Source organism: Ursus americanus, chromosome 29 (assembly GCF_024610735.1).
Source record: "Ursus americanus isolate L20-20 chromosome 29, mUrsAme1.1.p, whole genome shotgun sequence".
Classification (NCBI taxonomy): Eukaryota; Metazoa; Chordata; class Mammalia; order Carnivora; family Ursidae; genus Ursus; species Ursus americanus.
Window position 1 is genome coordinate 36351251 of NC_142155.1, and position 18586 is coordinate 36369836.

Genomic DNA, 18586 nt, shown 5'->3' on the forward strand with positions numbered 1-18586 from the left:
TATTTTCTTTTTTTTAGTGTTTTTTTTTATTATTTTATGTTAGTCACCATACAGTATATCCCTTGTTTTTGATGTAAATTTCAATGATTCATTAGTTGCGTATAACACCCAGTGCACCATACAATATGTACCGTCCTTAATGCCCATCACCAGCCTCTCCCATTCCCTCACCCCTCACCCCTCTGAAACAATCAGTTTCTATCTCAGAGTCCATTATCTGCCATGCTTTATTCCCCCTTCTCATTACCCCCCCCTTTTTATCCCTTTCTTCTCTTACCGATCTTCCTAGTTCTTATGTTCCATAATTGAGAGAAAAAATATGATAATTGTCTTTCTCTGCTTGACTTATTTCACTTAGCATTACCTCCTCCAGTACCGTCCATGTTGCAGCAAATGTTGAGAAATCATTGGTCTTTCCTTGTATACTGTTGTGTCTCAGAGATAAGTTTTTGGCACTTTCCTAAGGCTCCACAACCACGTTGGTGAATGCTTCCATACTCATTATTAATGATGTCAGGGCTAAGTGGGTTCCCGTACACTGTTGTTTCTTACAGATAAATTTTTGGCATTGTAGTTATGTTGCCAGAACCACTTACAAAAAATTGTACGTTGTAATATATTTCCTGTACACTGTGGTTTCTCAGGTATATTTCAGTAGGCTTTTCCTAATGGTACTATAACCACCTAGATTCCTGCTTCCATCTTCAGGAAGGCTGATGTAACTTGAAGGGCATTATCCTGACACCGTTGTTTCTTAGCTATAAGTATGTGGACCTTTACCTAGGCCTACAGAGCCAAAATTGAATCGGGATCAGTGTTGAGGAGGCTGATGTGAGTTGAAGGTGTCTTCCTGTACACAGTGGTTCATTAGCAATAAGGATTGGGCAGAGTCCCCGAGATTCCAGAACCTTTTCATTAATTCTTCCTTACTTGTGAAGGATTATGTTCATTGGTCTTTCCTTGTATAGTGTTGTGTCTCAGAGATAAGTGTTTGGCACTTTAGTCAGGCTTCCACGTCCAATTTGGTTGCTGCTTCCATATTCACGAAGGATGATGTTAGGGCTAAGCGGGTTCCTGTACACTGTTGTTTCATATAAAAAAGCTTAAGGATTTTCTTTACGATGCCACAACCACTTACGATAGAGATTCCACGTTAACCAAAGATACTGTATGTTGTAAGAGGGTTCCTGTACACTGTTTTTTTCTCAGCTTTATGTTCGTAGGCCTTTCCTAACGGTACCATAACCACCTTGATTCCTCCTTCCATCTTCAGGAAGTCTGATGTGACTTGAAGGGAATTATGCTGACACCGTTGTTTCTTATCTCTAAGTATGTGGACATTTCCCTAGGCCAACACACCCAGTGTTGAGTTGGGATCACTATTGAGGAGGTTGATATGAGTTGAAGGTGTTTTCCTGTACACGGTGGTTTATTACCTAAAGGATGGGGCAAAGTCTTGGTAATTCCAGAACCTTTTCATTCATGCTTCCATAATCATGAAAGATGGTGTTCATTGGTCTTTCCTTGTATAGTGTTGTCTCTCAGAGATACGTGTTTTGCACTTTCGTAGGCTTCCACGACCATTTTCGTTAATGCTTCCATGTTCACGAATGATGGTGTTAGGCCTAATTTGTTCTTGTACACTGTTGTTTCTTACAGATTAGTTTATGGCATGTTCTTTACGTTGCCACAACCACTTACGATAGGGATTCTACACTGAGCAAAGATACTGTATGTTATTTGTTATTTTTTTACTTTAATTTCTGCCAGATTTGGTCTCATTTCTGCCCTTAGAGATTCTATATTCTCATCAATATTTTCGTTAATACTTTTTCAAGTCTACACACCATCTTCACCTTTGTTACTCTGAATTCCATTTCTGATAATTTGGTTATGTCCATATCCATTAGTTCTGTGGCAGAAGCCACAGACTCATTTTCTTTTCTTTGCTGGGGCGGATTTCTCCTTCTAGACATTCTAATGAGAAGTTGTGGGTTTGTCCAGAGCCCAAATTATTGACTGGGACCCAGGCCATGAGCCCTTGTTTTATAGGGATCTTAGGGATGTGGGCTTCTTGATTTTTCAGCCTGCCTTCTGGGGGAGGGGCCTGCCAAGCCGATATCAAGGTTAACCCTGTTTGGGTATAGTCTCCGTGTCCCCTGCAAGGGGGGATGGGGATGGGCACAGAGTGATTCGGTATTTCCAGGCTTTTGTTCTCTGGCGGCTTTCCCTGGTGTTTTGCTGTGCCTCTTCTGAGAGCCAGAGCAGCAGTGGCCAAATTTCATCCTCTGTCTCAGAGGGATTGCGGACAGTTCTCCACTGATGTTCTGGCCACTTTAACTCTGTTTCTGTTGGTGCTGCTCAACCCTGCACTGTCTGGGATGTGAGCCCCACACCTGGCATCCCAGCTCTCACCTACAGGGCCAGTGTGTCTCTGTCCTTTGTGTTTCTAACACCGCCAGCCACCAGCGGCCCCTGAATGCTCCAGGAGCATTATGTGTCTCTTTCTTACACACTTTTGCACATGCTTCCGTTTTCATGACAGAGGACTGTGAGATGCCAGATGGTTTCTCCACAGTGTTCCTTCATTGATTCAGTATATGGCACTTTCCTTATGTTTTCTTAGGCACCTGTACAAATGGTTTCATCTTCACCACCGAAGACGTGACTTCAAAGATGGCTTTGGTACAATGTTCTTTCCTAAGATTGGTTCACGTCCCTTTCCTTATGCTTTTATTCCCAATCAGACACATGCTTCCATCATCATGACAGTTTATGGGACTTGGAAAACCCTTTCCATACCCTCTTCTTCCTGAGATTACGTCTATGGCTGTTTCCTTAAGGTTCAACACACGTATTGGTAAACCCTGGTGTTTTCACTGATGAACGTTGCCTTGTCTCTACAAAAACATGGTTCGCTGAATTGACTGATGGCACTTTCCTTTCGTTTTCACACAACCTTTTGAAGGGCTTTCCTCCTCATGACTGATGTGAGTTGAGAGATGCTTTCTGTGTAGTGTTCTTACGTCGTTAAATGAAGGGCATTATCTTGATGCTTGCAGACACCGTTTGGCACAATGCTCCCACTTCATGACACCAGATGTGAGGTGCAAGATGCTTTCACATAGAGTGTTCTCTCCTTGAGTAAAGTAGGTGACCCTTTCCCTATGCATTCGTAGACACTTTTTTTTATAATGATTTTTTATTATATTATGTTAGTCACCATACAGTACATCCCTGCTTTTCGATGTAAGGCTCGATGATTCATTAGTTGTGTATAACACCCAGTGCACCATGCAATATGTGCCCTCCTTACTACCCATCACCGGCCTATCCCATTCCCCCACACCCTCCCCTCTGATGTCCTCAGTTTGTTTCTCATAGTCCATAGTCTCTCATGTTTCATTCCCCCTTCTGCTTACCCCCCTTTCTTTATCCCTTTCTTCCCATACATTCTAGTTCTTATGTTCCATAGATGAGAGAAATCATATGATAGTTGTCTGTCTCTGCTTGACTTATTTCACTTAGCATTATCTCCTCCAGTGCCTTCCATGTTTTTTTTTTTTTTTAATTAATAATGATTTTTTATTATATTATGTTAGTCACCATACAGTACATCCCCGGTTTTCGATGTAAGGCTCGATGATTCATTAGTTGTGTATAACACCCAGTGCACCATGCAATATGTGCCCTCCTTACTACCCATCACCGGTCTATCCCATTCCCCCACCCCCCTCCCCTCTGTAGCCCTCAGTTTGTTTCTCATAGTCCATAGTCTTTCATGTTTCATTCCCCCTTCTGATTACCCCCCCTTCCTTTATCCCTTTCTTCCCCTACTGATCATTCTAGTTCTTATGTTCCATAGATGAGAGAAATCATATGATAGTTGTCTTTCTCTGCTTGACTTATTTCACTAAGCATTATCTCCTCCAGTGCCTTCCATGTTGTAGCAAATGTTGAGAACTCGTTCTTTCTGATTGCTGAGTAATATTCCATTGTATATATGGACCACAACTTCTTAATCCAGTCATCTGTTGCAGGGCATCTCGGCTCCTTCCACGATTTAGCTATTGTGGACATTGCTGCTATGAACATTGGGGTGCATATGGCCCTTCTCTTCACTACGTCTGTATCTTTGGGGTAAACACCCAGTAGTGCAATGGCTGGATCATAGGGAAGCTCAATTTTTAACTTTTTAAGGGACCTCCACACTGTTTTCCAGAGTGGCTGTACCAACTTGCATTCCCACCAACAATGTAGGAGGGATCCCCTTTCTCCACATCCTCTCCAACAATTGTTGTTTCTTGCCTTGTCTATTTTTGCCATTCTAACTGGCATAAGGTGGTATCTCAGTGAAGTTTTGATTTGAATTTCCTTGATGGCTAATGATTTTGAACATTTTTTTCATGTGTCTGTTAGCCATTTGTATGTCTTCATTGAAAAAGTGTCTGTTCATATCTTCTGCCCATTTTTTGATTTATTTGTTTCTCGTGTATTGAGTTTGAGAAGTTCTTTGTAGATCTTGGATACCAGTCCTTTATCTATAGTGTCATTTGCAAATATCTTCTCCCATTCCGTGGGCTGCCTCTTAGTTTTTCTGACTGTTTCCTTGGCTGTGCCGAAACTTTTAATCTTGATGAAGTCCCATAAATTCATTGTATCTTTTGTTTCTCTTGCCTTTGGGGATGTATCATGAAAAAGGTTGCTTTGGCCGATGTCGTAGAGGTTGCTGCCTATGTTCTCCTCTAGGATTTTGATGGATTCCTGTCTCACATCGAGGTCTTTCATCCATTTGGAGTTTATTTTTGTGTATGGTGTGAGATAGTGGTCAAGTTTCATTTTTTTGCATGTGGCTGTCCAATTTTCCCAGCACCATTTATTGAAGAGACTTTTTCCCACCGGATGTTTTTTCCTGCTTTATCAAATATTAGTTGCCCAAAGAGCTGAGGGTCCATTTCTGGGCTCTCTATTCTGTTCCATTGGTCTATGTGTCTGTTTTTGTGCCAGTACCATGCTGTCTTTGTGATCACAGCTTTGTAGTACAGCTCGAAATCCAGCATTGTGATGCCCCCAGCTTTGTTTTTCCTTTTCAACAGTTCCTTGGAGATTCGGGGCCTTTTCTGGTTCCATACAAATTTAAGGACTATTTGTTCCAGTTCTTTGAAAAATGTCCTCGGTATTTTGATCGGGATAGCATTGAAAGTGTAGATTGCTCTGGGTAGCATGGACATTTTAACTATGTTAATTCTTCCAATCCATGAGCATGGAATATCTTTCCATCTTTTTATGTCTTCCTCAATGTCTTTTAAGGATGATTTATAGTTTCTAGAATAAAGGTCCTTTATGTCTCTGGTTAAGTTAATTCCAAGGTAACGTATGGTTTTTGGTGCTATTGTAAATGGGATGGATTGCCTAATTTCTCTTTCTTCGTTCTCGTTATTTGTGTACAGAAATGCAACTGATTTCTGAGCATTGATTTTGTATCCCACCACGTTACTGAATTGCTCTATAACTTCTAATAGTTTGGGAGTGGCTTCTTTTGGGTTTTCCATATAGAGTATCATGTCATCTGCGAAGAGAGACATTTTGACTTCTTCTTTGCCGATTTGAATACCTTTGATCCCTTTCTGTCGTCTGATTGCTGTTGCAAGGACTTCTAGTACGATGTTGAATAATAGTGGCGAGAGTGGGCATCCTTGTCGTGTTCCTGATCTTAAGGGAAAGGCTTCCAGCTTTTCCCCATTGAGAATAATATTTGCAGTAGGCTTTTCATAGATGGCTTTTATGATATTGAGAAATGTACCTTCTATTCCTACACTCTGAAGGGTTTTAATCAGGAAAGGATGCTGTATTTTGTCAAATGCTTTTTCGGCATCAATTGAGAGGATCATATGGTTCCTGAGTCTTTTCTTCTCGATATGATGTATCACGCTGATACACCATATCGATCAATCACGCTGATTGATTTGCGAATATTGAACCACGCTTGCATCCCAGGTATGAATCCCACTTGATCGTGGTGGATAATCCTTTTAATGAACTGTTGGATTCTATTAGCAAGTATCTTGTTGAGGATTTTGGCGTCCATATTCATTAGGGCAATCGGTCTGTAATTCTCCTTTTTCAGGGGGTCTTTGCCTGGTTTGGGGATCAAGGTAATATTGGCCTCATAGAATGAGTTTGGTAGCTTTCCTTCTGTTTCTATTTTTTGAAATAGCTTTAGGAGAGTAGGTATTATTTCTTCTTTGAATGTTTGGTAGAATTCCCCAGGAAAACCGTCCGGGCCTGGAGTTTTGTTATTTGGAAGGTTGTTTATCACTGACTCAATTTCTTCATCATTAATTGGCCTGTTTAAGAAATCAGTTTCTTCCTGTTTCAATCTTGGTAGTTTATAGGATTCCAGGAAGGATTCCATCTCTTCCGGATTGCTTAGTTTATTGGCATATAGCTGTTGATAAAAATTTCTAATAATCCTTCCAATTTCAATGGTGTTCATCGTGACCTCTCCTTTTTCATTCATAATTTTAATAATCTGGGTCCTTTCTCTTTTCTTTTGGATGAGCGTTGCCAGTGGTCTGTCAATTTTATTGATTCTCTCAAAGCTTCTAGTCCTGTTGATCTGCTCTACTGTATTTCTGGTTTCTGCTTGATTGATTTCAGCTCTAATTTTGGTCAACTGCTTCCTCGTGCGTGGATTAGGCCTGTCCCTCTGTTGCTGTTTCAGCTTCTTGAGGTGAGAATATAAAAACTGCATTTTAGATTTTTCTATTCTTTTGAGTGAGGCTTGGATGGCTATGTATTTTCCCCTTAGGACTGCCTTTGTAGTATCCCATAGGTTTTGGACTGTTGTATTTTCATTCTCATTGGTCTCCATAAATTGTTTAATTTGATTTTTGATTTCCTGGTTTATCGAGTCATTCCTGAGCAGGATGGTTCTTAGTCTCCAAGTGTTTGAGTTTCTTCCAAATTTTTCCTTGTGGTTGAGTTCCAATTTCAGAACGTTGTGGTCTGAGAATATGCAGGGGATAATTTCAATCTTTTGGTATCGGCTGAGACCTGTTTTGTTTCCCAGAACATGGTCTATTTTTGAGAATGTTCCATGGGCATTAGAATAGAATGAGTATTCTTTGGTTCTGGGGTGTAGTGTTCTCTATATATCTATGAGGTCCAACTCATCGAGTATGGCATTCAAAGCCTTTGATTCTTTGCTTAGTTTTTGCCAGGGTGTTCTGTCTATTTCTGATAGTGGAGTGTTGAGGTCCCCTACTATTAATGTATTTTATTTATATGTCTCTTTATTCTGGTTAAGAGTTGGCTTGTGTATCTTGCTGCTCCCCTGTTGGGGGCATATATATTTATAATTGTCATATCCACTTGTTGAATACTTCCTTTAAGAATAATATAGTGCCCTTCTGCGTCTCTAACTATAGTGTGTAGTTTAAAATCCAGTTTATCTGATATGAGAATTGCTACCCCAGCTTTCTTTTGAGGTCCATTTGTGAGAAAGATGGTACGCCATCCCCTTACTCTCAGTCTGCATGCATCTTTGGGTTCGAAATGAGTCTCTTGTAGACAGCAAATGGATGGGTCATTTCTTTTTATCCAATCTGCAACCCTGTGGCGTTTAAGCAAGAATTTAAACCATTAATATTAAGACTGAGTACTGAGAGATATGCTTTTAATGCTGCCATGTTGTCAGTAAAGTCTTTGTTTGTATTGGCTGTGACTTTCTGTTTTGTATCACTCTTGGGGCCTTTTTACTTTTATAGAACCCCCCCGTAATATCTCCTGTAGGGCTGGTTTCGTGGTTGCGAAATTGGTTAGTGACTGTCGATTCTGAAATGTCTTTATTTCTCCATCAATTCTGAATGACAGCCTTGCTGGATAAAGGATCCTTGGCTGCATATTTTTCTCTGAAAGAGCTTTAAAAATGCTCCCCCAACCCTTTCTCTCATTCCAGGTCTGTGTAGACAGGTCTGACGTAATTCTGATGCCTTTGCCTTGGTACGTGAGAAATTTCTTTGCCCTGGCCGCTTTCAATACTGTATCCTTGCATCTAATATTTGCGAAATGCACTATGACGTGATGTGGAGTAGGTTTGTCGTGGTTGAGCTTGGGAGGGGTCCTCTCTGCCTCTTGGACACGAATTTTTGTTTCCCTTGCTAGATTAGGGAAGTTTTCAGCTACAATTTGTTCAAATATCTCTTCTAGACCTCTGTTTTTCTCCACCCCCTCGGGGATGCCGATGATTCTAACATTGGATCGTTTCGTTGAGTCAGAAATCTCCCGTAGCCAACATTCGTGGGCGTGGATTTTTTTAAGACCATCTTCTATTTTCATTTTTTCCTCTATTAACCCATCCTCCAATTCACTAACCCTTTCCTCTGCTTTGGTGATCCTGGCCGTCAGAGCCTCTAGTTTTGCCTGCATTTGGCTCATAGAATTTTTAATTTCTGTCAAATTCGCTCTCATTTCCGCCCTTAGGGATTCTATATTCTCAGTAACATTTTCCTTAATACTTTTTTCAAGTCTACTCATCATCTTGACCATTATTACTCTGAATTCCACTTCTGATACTTTGGTTACATCCATATCCGTTACTTCTGTGGCAGAGGCCACAGTCTCACTGTCTTTTCTTTGCTGGGGGTGGCTTCTCCTTCTTGTCATTCTGATGAGGAGAGGTTGCGGGGTTGTCCAGAGCCCAAATTATTGACTGGGTCCCAGGCCGTGCCCCTTGTTTTATAGGGATCTTAGAGATGTGGGCTTCTTCTTTAAAGATTTTATTTATTTACTTATCTGAGAGAGGGAGACAGACAGTCAGCAAGAACGGAACAGAAGCAGGGGATTGAGAGAGGAAGAAGCAGGCTCCCAGCAGAAGAGCCCGATGAGGGACTCCTTTCCGGAACGCTGGGATCACGCCCTAAGCCGGAGACAGGCGCTCAATGACTGCGCCACCGAGGCGCCTCGGGTTGTGGGCTTCTTGATTTTTCAGCCTGCCTTCTGTGTTCTGGGAGAGGGGCCTGCCACGCCCATACTCAGGCAACCCTGTTTGGTTAGAGTCTCCGTGTCCCCCGCGAGGGGGGATGGGGATGGGCACTCTCTGAGCTGGTATTTCCAGGCTTTTGTTCTCTGGCAGCTTTCCTTGGCGGTCAGCTATGCCTCTTCTGAGAGTTAGAGCAGCAGAGGCTGCATTGTCACAGAACAGAGGGATTGCGGCCCGTTCTCCACTGATGTTCTGGCCACTTTAACTCTGTTACTGTTGGTGCTGCTCAACCCTGCAGCATCCCGGGATGTGCGCCCCACACCCGTTGTCCCTGCCCTCACTTCCAGGGCCGGCGTGTCTCTGTCCTTTGTGTTTCTAATGCCGCCAGCCACCGGCCGCCCCTGGCGCTCCCGGGTCTCCTGGTCTCAGTCTATGCCCAGTGAGCACACCAGGATTCCGGAGTTTCGTGAGAAGCCTGGTGGCGTGCGCACCCGGTTCAGGGTCTCAGTCTGCTGTTTCGCGGGTGCAGACCGCGAGTCCGCCCGCTCCCCCGTGCAGGTGGCCCGCCAGCCGCCAGCCGCCCCGCGCGCGCTTCGGGAGCTCCCGGTCTCAGTCTGGATCCCCTGAGCACACCGGGATTCCGGTGTTCCGGGAGTTGCCTGGTGGAGCGCGTTCACGGTTCACCGGTCTCAGTCCACTCTCGCGGGTGCTCTCCGTGAGTCCGCCCGCTCCCCCGTGCAGGTGGCTGCCGCTTCCCGGCGCCCAAACATGGCGGCTCCCTCCCCCTTCCGTTTATCTTCGGATATCTGTGCACGGTTTACAGCTCCCCTCTTCGTACCTCAATACTCAGCGCTGGAGATGTTCATTTGTAGAGATCCAGATGTATCTTCCTGCGTCTCAGGCTGATTCTGTGGTTATTTAGGCTGGTCTGTTACCTATCCAGCTCGACTCAGGGGACCGGCTGAAAAAAGGGTCCCCTACTCCTCCGCCATCTTAACCCCTCCTGCCTGGACCACAACTTCTTAATCCAGTCATATGTTGAAGGGCATCTTGGCTCCTTCTGCGATATAGCTATTGTGAACAGCCCTGCTATGAACATTGGGGTGCATATGGCCCTTCTTCTCACTACGTCTGTATCTTTGGTTTAAATACCCAGTAGTGCAATGGCTGGACACAGGGTAGCTCTATTTTTAATCTTTTAAGGGACCTCCAAACTGTTTCAAAGTGGCTGTACCAACTTGCATTCCCACCAACAATGTAGGAGGGATCCCCTTTCTCCACATCCTCTCTAACAATTGTTTCTTGCCTTGTCAATTTTTGCCATTCTAACTGGCTTAAGTTGGTATCTCCGTGTGATTTTGATATGAATTTCCCTGATGGCTAATGATTTTGAACATTTTTTAAAGTGTCTGTTAGCCATTTCTATGTCTTACTGGAAAAGTGTCAGTTCATATCTTCTGCCCATTTTATGATGTTTATTTGTTTCTCACGTATTGAGTTTGAGAACTTCTTTGTAGATCTTGGATACCTGTCTTTTCTCTGTAGTATCATTTCCAAATGTATTCTCCCATTCCGTGGGCTGTCTCTTTGTTTTTCTGTTTCCTTGGCTGTGCAACAGTTTTTATATTGATGAAATCCCACAAGTTCATTTTATCTTTTTCTCTCTTGCCTTTGGAGATGTGTCATAAAAAAGGTTGCTGTGGCTGATGTCATAGAGGTTGCTGCCTATGCTCTTCTCTCGGATTTTGATGGATTTCTGTCTCACATTGAGGTCTTTCATCCATTTAGAGTTTATCTTTGTGTATGGTGTTAGGGAGTGGTCACGTTTCATTCTTTTGCATGTAGCTGTCCAATTTCCCCAGCACCATGTATTGAAGAGACTGTCTTTTTTCCACTGGATGTTGTTTCCTGCTTTGTCAAAAATCAGTTGCCCAGAGTCGAGGGCCCATTTCTGGGTTCTCTATTCTGTTCCATTGGTCTATGTGTCTGCTTTTGTGCCAGTACCATGCTGTCTTTGTGATCACAGCTTTGTAGTACAGCTTGAAATCTGGCATTGTGACGCCCCCAGCGTTGTTTTTCCTTTTCAACAATTCCTTGGCGATTCGGGGCCTTTTCTGGTTCCATACAAATTTAAGGGCTGTTTTTTCAAGTTCTTTGTAAAATCTCATCGGTATTTTGATTGGGATAGCATTGAAAGTGTAGATTGCTCTGGGTAGCATGGACATTTTAACTATGTTAATTCTTCCGATCCATGAGCATGGAGTATTTTTCCATCTCTTTGTGTCTTCCTCTATGTCTTTCAAAAGTGATTTATAGTTTCTAGAATATAGGTCCTTTACGTCTCTGGTTAATTCCTAGGTAACATATGGTTTTTGGTGCTATTGTAAATGGGCTGGATTCCCTAATTTCTCTTTCTTCAGTCTCATTATTCGTGTATAGAAATGCAACTGATTTCTGAGCATTGATTTTCTATCCCACCCCATTACTGAATTGCTCTATAACTTCTCATATTTTACGCGTGTATTCTATTGGGTTTTCCATATAGAGTATCATGTCATCTGTGAAGAGAGACATTTTGACTTCTTTGCTGATTTGGATACCTTTTATCCCTTTTTGTTGTCTGCTGTTGCAAGGAATTCTAGTACTATGTTGAATAATAGTGGCAAGAGTGGGCATCCTTGTTGAGTTCCTGATCTTAAGGGAAAGGCTTCCAGCTTTTCCCCATTGAAAATATTTTCTGTAGCCTTTCCATAGATGGCTTTTATGAGATTGAGAAATGAACCCTCTATTCCTACACTCTGAAGGGTTTTAATCAGGAAAGGATGCTGTATTTTGTCAAATGTTTTTTCTGGATCAGTTGAGGGGATCATATGGTTTCTGAGTCTTTTCTTGTTGATATGATGTATCACACTGATCGATTTGCGAATATTGAACCACGCTTGCATCCCAGGAATGAATCCCACTTGTTCATGATGGATAATCGTTTTAATGTACTGTTGGATTCTATTAGCCAGAATCTGGTTGAGGATTTTGGCATCTATATTCATTAGGGAAATTGGTCTGTAATTCTTCTTTTTGAGGGGGTCTTTGCCTGGTTTGGGGATCAAGGTAATATTGGCCTCATAGAATGAGTTTGGTAGCTTTCCTTCTGTTTCTATTTTTTGAAATAGCTTTAGGAGAATAGGTATTATTTCTTCTTTGAATGATTGGTAGAATTCCCCAGGAAAACCATCCGGGCATGGAGTTTTGTTATTTGGAAGGTTGTTTATCACTGGCTCAATCTATTCATAATTAATTGGCCTGTTTAAAAAGTCAATTTCTTCCTGTTTCAGTCTTGGTAGTATATAGGTTTCTAGGACGGCCTCCATCTCTTCCAGATTGCTTAATTTATTGGCATATAGCTGTTTGTAAAAGTTTCTAATAATCATTCCAATTTCATTGGTGTTGGTCATGACCTCTCCTTTTTCATTCATAATTTTATTAATTTAGGTCCTTTCTCTATTCATTTGTATAAGTCTTGCCAGTGTTTTGTAAATTTTATTGATTCTCTCAAAGAACCAGCTTCTAGTCCTGTTGATCTGCTCTACTGTACTTCTGGTTTCTAGTTCGTTGATTTCTGCTCTAATTTTGGTCAACTGCTTTCTCATGAGTGGATTAGGCATGTCCCTCTGTTGCTGTTTCAGCTTCTTGAGGTGAGAATATAAAAACTGCATTTTAGATTTTTCTATTCTTTTGAGTGAGGCTTGGATGGCTATGTATTTCCCCCTTAGGACTGCCTTTGCAGTATCCCATAGGTTTTGGACTGTTGTGTTTTCATTCCCGTTGGTCTCCATAAATTGTTTAAATATATTTTTGATTTCCTGGTTCATTGGGTCATTCCTGAGCAGGATGGTTCTTAGTTTCCAAGTGTTTGAGTTTTTTTCCAAAATCTTCCTTGTTTTTGAGTTCCAATTTCAGAGTGTTGTGTTCTGAGAATATGAGGGGATAATTTCAGTTTTTCGTATCAGTTGAGACCTGATTTGTGTCCCAGAACATGGTCTAATCTTGAGAATGTTCCATGGGCATTAGAATAGAATGAGTGTTCTTTGGTTCTGGGGTACAGTGTTCTATATATATCTATGAGGTCTAACTCGTCTAGCATGGCATTCAAAGCTCTTGTTTCTATGTTGGTTTTCTGCTCCGGTGCTCTGTTGCTGATAGTGGAGTGTTGAGGTTCCTACTATTAATGTATTTTTATCTATATATCTCTTTATTCCGGTTAAGAGTTGGCTTGTGTATCTTGCTGCTCCCCTGTTGGGGGCATATGTATTTATAATTGTCATATCCACTTGTTGGATACATCCTTTAAGAATAATATAGTGCCCTTATGTGTCTCTAACTATAGTCTTTAGTTTCAAATCCAATCTATCTGACATGAGAATTGCTACCCCAGCTTTCTTTTCAGGTCCATTGGCGTGAAAGATGGTATTCCATCCTTTTAGTCTGAATGTATCTTTAGGTTCAAAATGAGTGTTTGTAGACAGCAAATGGATGGGTCATGTCTTTTTATCCAATCAGCAACCCTGTGGTGTTTTATGGGAGCATTTAGGCCATTTACATTGAGACGGATTATTGAGAGATGTGATTTTAATGATGCCATATTGCCAGTAAAGTCTTTGTTTCCATAGATTGTGACTTTATGTTCTGTATCACTCTTGGGGCCTTTTTACTTTTATAGAACCCCCCCCCCTTAATATCTCCTGTAGGGCTGATTTTGTGGTTAAAAAAATTGGTCAATGACCACGATTTTGGAAGGTCTTTATTTCTCCATGAATTCTGAATGATAGCCTTGCTGGATAAAGAATCCTTGGCTGCATGTTTTTCTCTGAAAGAGATTTAAAAAATGCCCCCCAACCCTTTATCTCATTCCAGGTCTGTGTAGAGAGGTCAGACGGAATTCTGATATCTTTGCCTTGGTACGTGAGAAATTTCTTTGCCCTGGCCGCTTTCAATACTGTATCCTTGCATCTAATATTTGCGAATGCACTATGACGTGACGTGGCGTGGGTTTGTCGTGGTTGAGCTTGGAAGGGGTCCTCTCTGCCTCTTGGACACGAATGTTTGTTTCCCTTGCTAGATTAGGGAAGTTTTCAGCTACAATTTGTTCAAATATCTCCTCTAGACCTCTGTTTTTCTCTACGTCCTCAGGAATGCCGATGATTCTGACACTGGAACGTTTTATTGAGTCAGTCATTTCCCGTAACCTACATTCCTGTGTGTGGATTTTTTTGAGTCCAGATTCTCTTTTAGCTTTTTCCTCTACTAACCCATCTTCCAATTCGCTGATACGTCCTTCTGCCTCATTCACCCTGGCCAACAGAGCCTCTAGTTTTGACTGCATTTGGCTCCTAGAATTTTTAATTTCTGCCAGATTCGCTCACATTTCTGCCCTTAGAGATTCTATGTTCTCATTAACAATTTTGTCAATATTTTTTTCAAGTCTACAAATCATCTTGACCATTGTTACTCTGAATTCCATTTCTGATAATTTGGTTATATCCATATCCATAAGTTCTGTGGCAGAGGCCACATACTCATTGTCTTTTCTTTGCTGAGGGGGGGGGAACTTCTCCTCATCATTCAGATGAGGAGAGGTTGTGGTGTTGTCCAGAGCCCAAATTATTGACCACGACCCAGGCCGTGCGCCCTTGTTTTATAGGGATCTTAGGTATGGGGGCTTCTTGATTTTTCAGCCTGCCTTCTGAGGTAGGGGCCTGCCGTGCCGATACTTGGGCAACCCTGTTTGGGTAGAGTCTCTGTGTACCCTGCGAAGGGGGATGGGGGTGGGCACACTGTGAGCCGGTCTTTCCAGGCTTCTTTTCTCTGGCGGCTTTCCCTGGTGGTTTGCTGTGCTTCTTCTGAGAGTCAGAGCAGCAGTGGCCGAATCTCAGCCTCTGTCTCAGAACAGATGGATTGCGGACCATTCTCCACTGATGTTCTGGCCACTTTAACTCTGTTTCTGTTGGTGCTGCTCAACCCTGCACTGTCCAGGATGTGAGCCCCACACCTGGCTTCCCAGCTCTCACCTACAGGGCCAGTGTCTCTCTGTCTGTGTTTCTAACACCGCCAGCCGCCCCTGCATGCTCCAGGAGCTTTATGTGTCTCTTTCTTACACATATTTGCAGAAGCTTCCGTTTTCATGACAGAGGACTGTGAGATGCCAGATGGTTTCTCTACGGTGTTCCTTCGTAGATTCAGTACATGGCACTTTCCTTATGTTTTCTTAGGCACTTGTACAAACAGTTTCATCAAGACTGAAGACGTGACTTCAAAGATGGCTTCGGTACAATGTTCTTTCCTAAAGTTGGTTCACCTCCCTTTCCTTATGCTTTTATTCCCAATCAGACACATGCTTCCATCATCATGACAGATTATGGGACTTGGAAAACCCTTTCCATACCTCTTCTTCCTGAGATTACGTCTATGGCTGTTTCCTTAAGGTTCAACACACGTATTGGGAAACCCTGCTGTTTTCACTGCTCAATGTTGCCTTGTCTCTACAAAAACATGGTTCGCTGAATTGACTGATGGCACTTTCCTTTCGTTTTCACACAACTTTTGAAGGGCTTTCCTCCTCATGACTGATGTGAGTTGAGAGATGCTTTCCTTGTAGTGTTCTTACATGGTTCAACAAAAGGCATTATCTTGATGCTTGCAGGCACAGTTTTGTACAATGCTCCCAATTCATGACACCAGATGTGAGGTGCAAGACGCTTTTATATAGTGTTCTCTCCTTGAGTAAAGTAGGTGTCCCTTTCCCTATGCATTTGTAGACACTTTCGAAAATCTTGACATCTTCCTAACAGAAGATGTGACTTGGATGAGGGTGTCCATTCGGTGTTCTGACTGAGATTTGGGTATATTATTCTTTCCTTAAGGTTCAACGCACGTATTGGACAATGCATATATATTCCTGGGTCACCATGTTACTTCGATGTTGCCTATCAACACTGACCTGGTACTCACAACTACTTAGGACCTCTCCTTATGCTTTCACTCACACTTCTGCATGTACTTCCATCTTCATTACAGAAGATGTGAGTTGGGAGATCTTTTCCAAGGGTGTTCTTACCTGAGCATACAGCATGTTCCTTAGGTTTTCATACAGTTTTGGAACATACATCCATCTTCATGAAGGTAGTTGTGATTTGGAAGGTTGTCTCTAGATGGTGCTCTTTCTTAGTGTTAAGCATATGGCACTTCTCTTACGGTTCAACAGAGAGATTTGAAAATCTCTCTTCATACATCAGGATGTTTGAAATCTCTTCCTCTATATAGAACATTGGTGCTCAGAGTCGAGTAAATGGCATTTCTTTACACATTCCCTCACCCTTTAGCCAATGCTTCCAGGGTCATGTGAAAAGATGTTTCAGAGGGTATTCTATGGAGTTCTCTTGTAAAGTTAAGCATACGATAATTCCCTTAAGCTGAGAAACACTCTCTTGTATATGCTTCCAGCTTCATGAAAGAACACGTGCCTTTAAAGATGGATTAGGTACTGTCCTTTTTTGGAGCCATGTGTCTGCCACTTTCCTTATGTTTTCACCACAACGTTGCAAACATTTTCGTCTTCATGACAGAAGTCGTGGTTTGTAAGATGCTATCTACCCAGTGCTCTCACCTACTAAGTTTATGGCACTTTCCTTAAGTTTCAACACATAGGGAAGAAAACCCTGGTTGATCCATTTGTCAGGAGGTGGGTTCGATATCGTTTTCTATCTAGACAGATTTGGTTCTCAGAATTAAGTAGACAGCCCTTTCTCTACGTGCTTGCACACACTCTTGCCAAGGCTTCCATCTTCACAACAGAAGTTGTGAGTTGAGACATGATGTCTATACAGTGTTCTTCTATAGAGTGAGGCAACGCGCTTTATGCATCTCTTTTTGTACACACTTTTTCACATGCTTCCTTTTTCATGCCAGAAGACAGTGAGATGCAGGGCGCCTGGGTGGAACAGCAGTTAAGCGTCTGCCTTCAGCCAGGGCGTGATCCCGGCATTGTGGGATCGAGCCCCACATCAGGCTCCTCCGCTGTGAGCCTGCTTCTTCCTCTCCTACTCCCCCTGCTTGTGTTCCCTCTCTCACTGGCTGTTTTGCTGTCAAATTAATAAATGAAATCTTAAAAGAAAAAGAAGGGTTGCAGATTGGATAAAAAGAAATGACCCATCCATTTGCTGTCTACAAGAGACTCATTTCGAACCCAAAGATGCATTCAGACTGAGAGTAAGGGGATGGAGTACCATCTTTCACGCAAATGGACTTCAAAAGCAAGCTAGGGTAGCAATTCTCATATCAGATAAATTGGATTTTAAACTACAGACTATTGTTAGAGATGCAGAAGGGCACTATATTATTCTTAAAGGAAGTATTCAACAAGTGGATATGACAATTATAAATATATATGCCCCCAACAGGGGAGCAGCAAGATACACAAGCCAACTCTTAACCAGAATAAAGAGACATATAAATAAAAATACATTAATAGTAGGGGACCTCAACACTCCACTCTCAGAAATAGACAGAACACCCCGGCAAAAACTAAGCAAAGAATCAAAGGCTTTGAATGCCATACTCGACAAGTTGGACCTCATAGATATATATAGAACACTACACCCCAGAACCAAAGAATACTCATTCTATTCTAATGCCCATGGAACATTCTCAAGAATAGACCATGTTCTGGGACACAAAACAGGTCTCAGCCGATACCAAAAGATTGAAATTATCCCGTGCATATTCTCAGACCACAACGCTCTGAAATCGAAACTCAACCACAAGGAAAAATTTGGAAGAAACTCAGACACCTGGAGACTAAGAACCATCCTGCTCCGGAATGACTCGATAAACCAGGAAATCAAAAATCAAATTAAACAATTTATGGAGACCAATACGAATGAAAATACAACAGTTCAAAAACCTATGGGATACTGCAAAGGCAGTCCTAAGGGGGAAATACATAGCCATCCAAGCCTCACTCAAAAGAATAGAAAAATCTAAAATGCAGTTTTTATATTCTCACCTCAAGAAGCTGAAACAGCAACAGAGGGACAGGCCTAATCCACGCACGAGGAAGCAGTTGACCAAAATTAGAGTTGAAATCAATCAAGCAGAAACCAGAAGTACAGTAGAGCAGATCAACAGGACTAGAAGCTGGTTCTTTGAGAGAATCAATAAAATTGACAGACCACTGGCAACGCTCATCCAAAAGAAAAGAGAAAGGACCCGAATATTAATATTATGAATGAAAAAGGAGAGGTCACGATGAACACCATTGAAATTGGAAGGATTATTAGAAATTTTTATCAACAGCTATATGCCAATAAACTAAGCAATCCGGAAGAGATGGAATCCTTCCTGGAAACCTATAAACTACCAAGATTGAAAGAGGAAAAAATTGATTTCTTAAACAGGCCAATTAATGATGAAGAAATTGAGTCCGTGATAAACAACCTTCCAAATAACAAAACTCCAGGCCCGGACGGTTTTCCTGGGGAATTCTACCAAACATTCAAAGAAGAAATAATACCTACTCTCCTAAAGCTATTTCAAAAAATAGAAACAGAA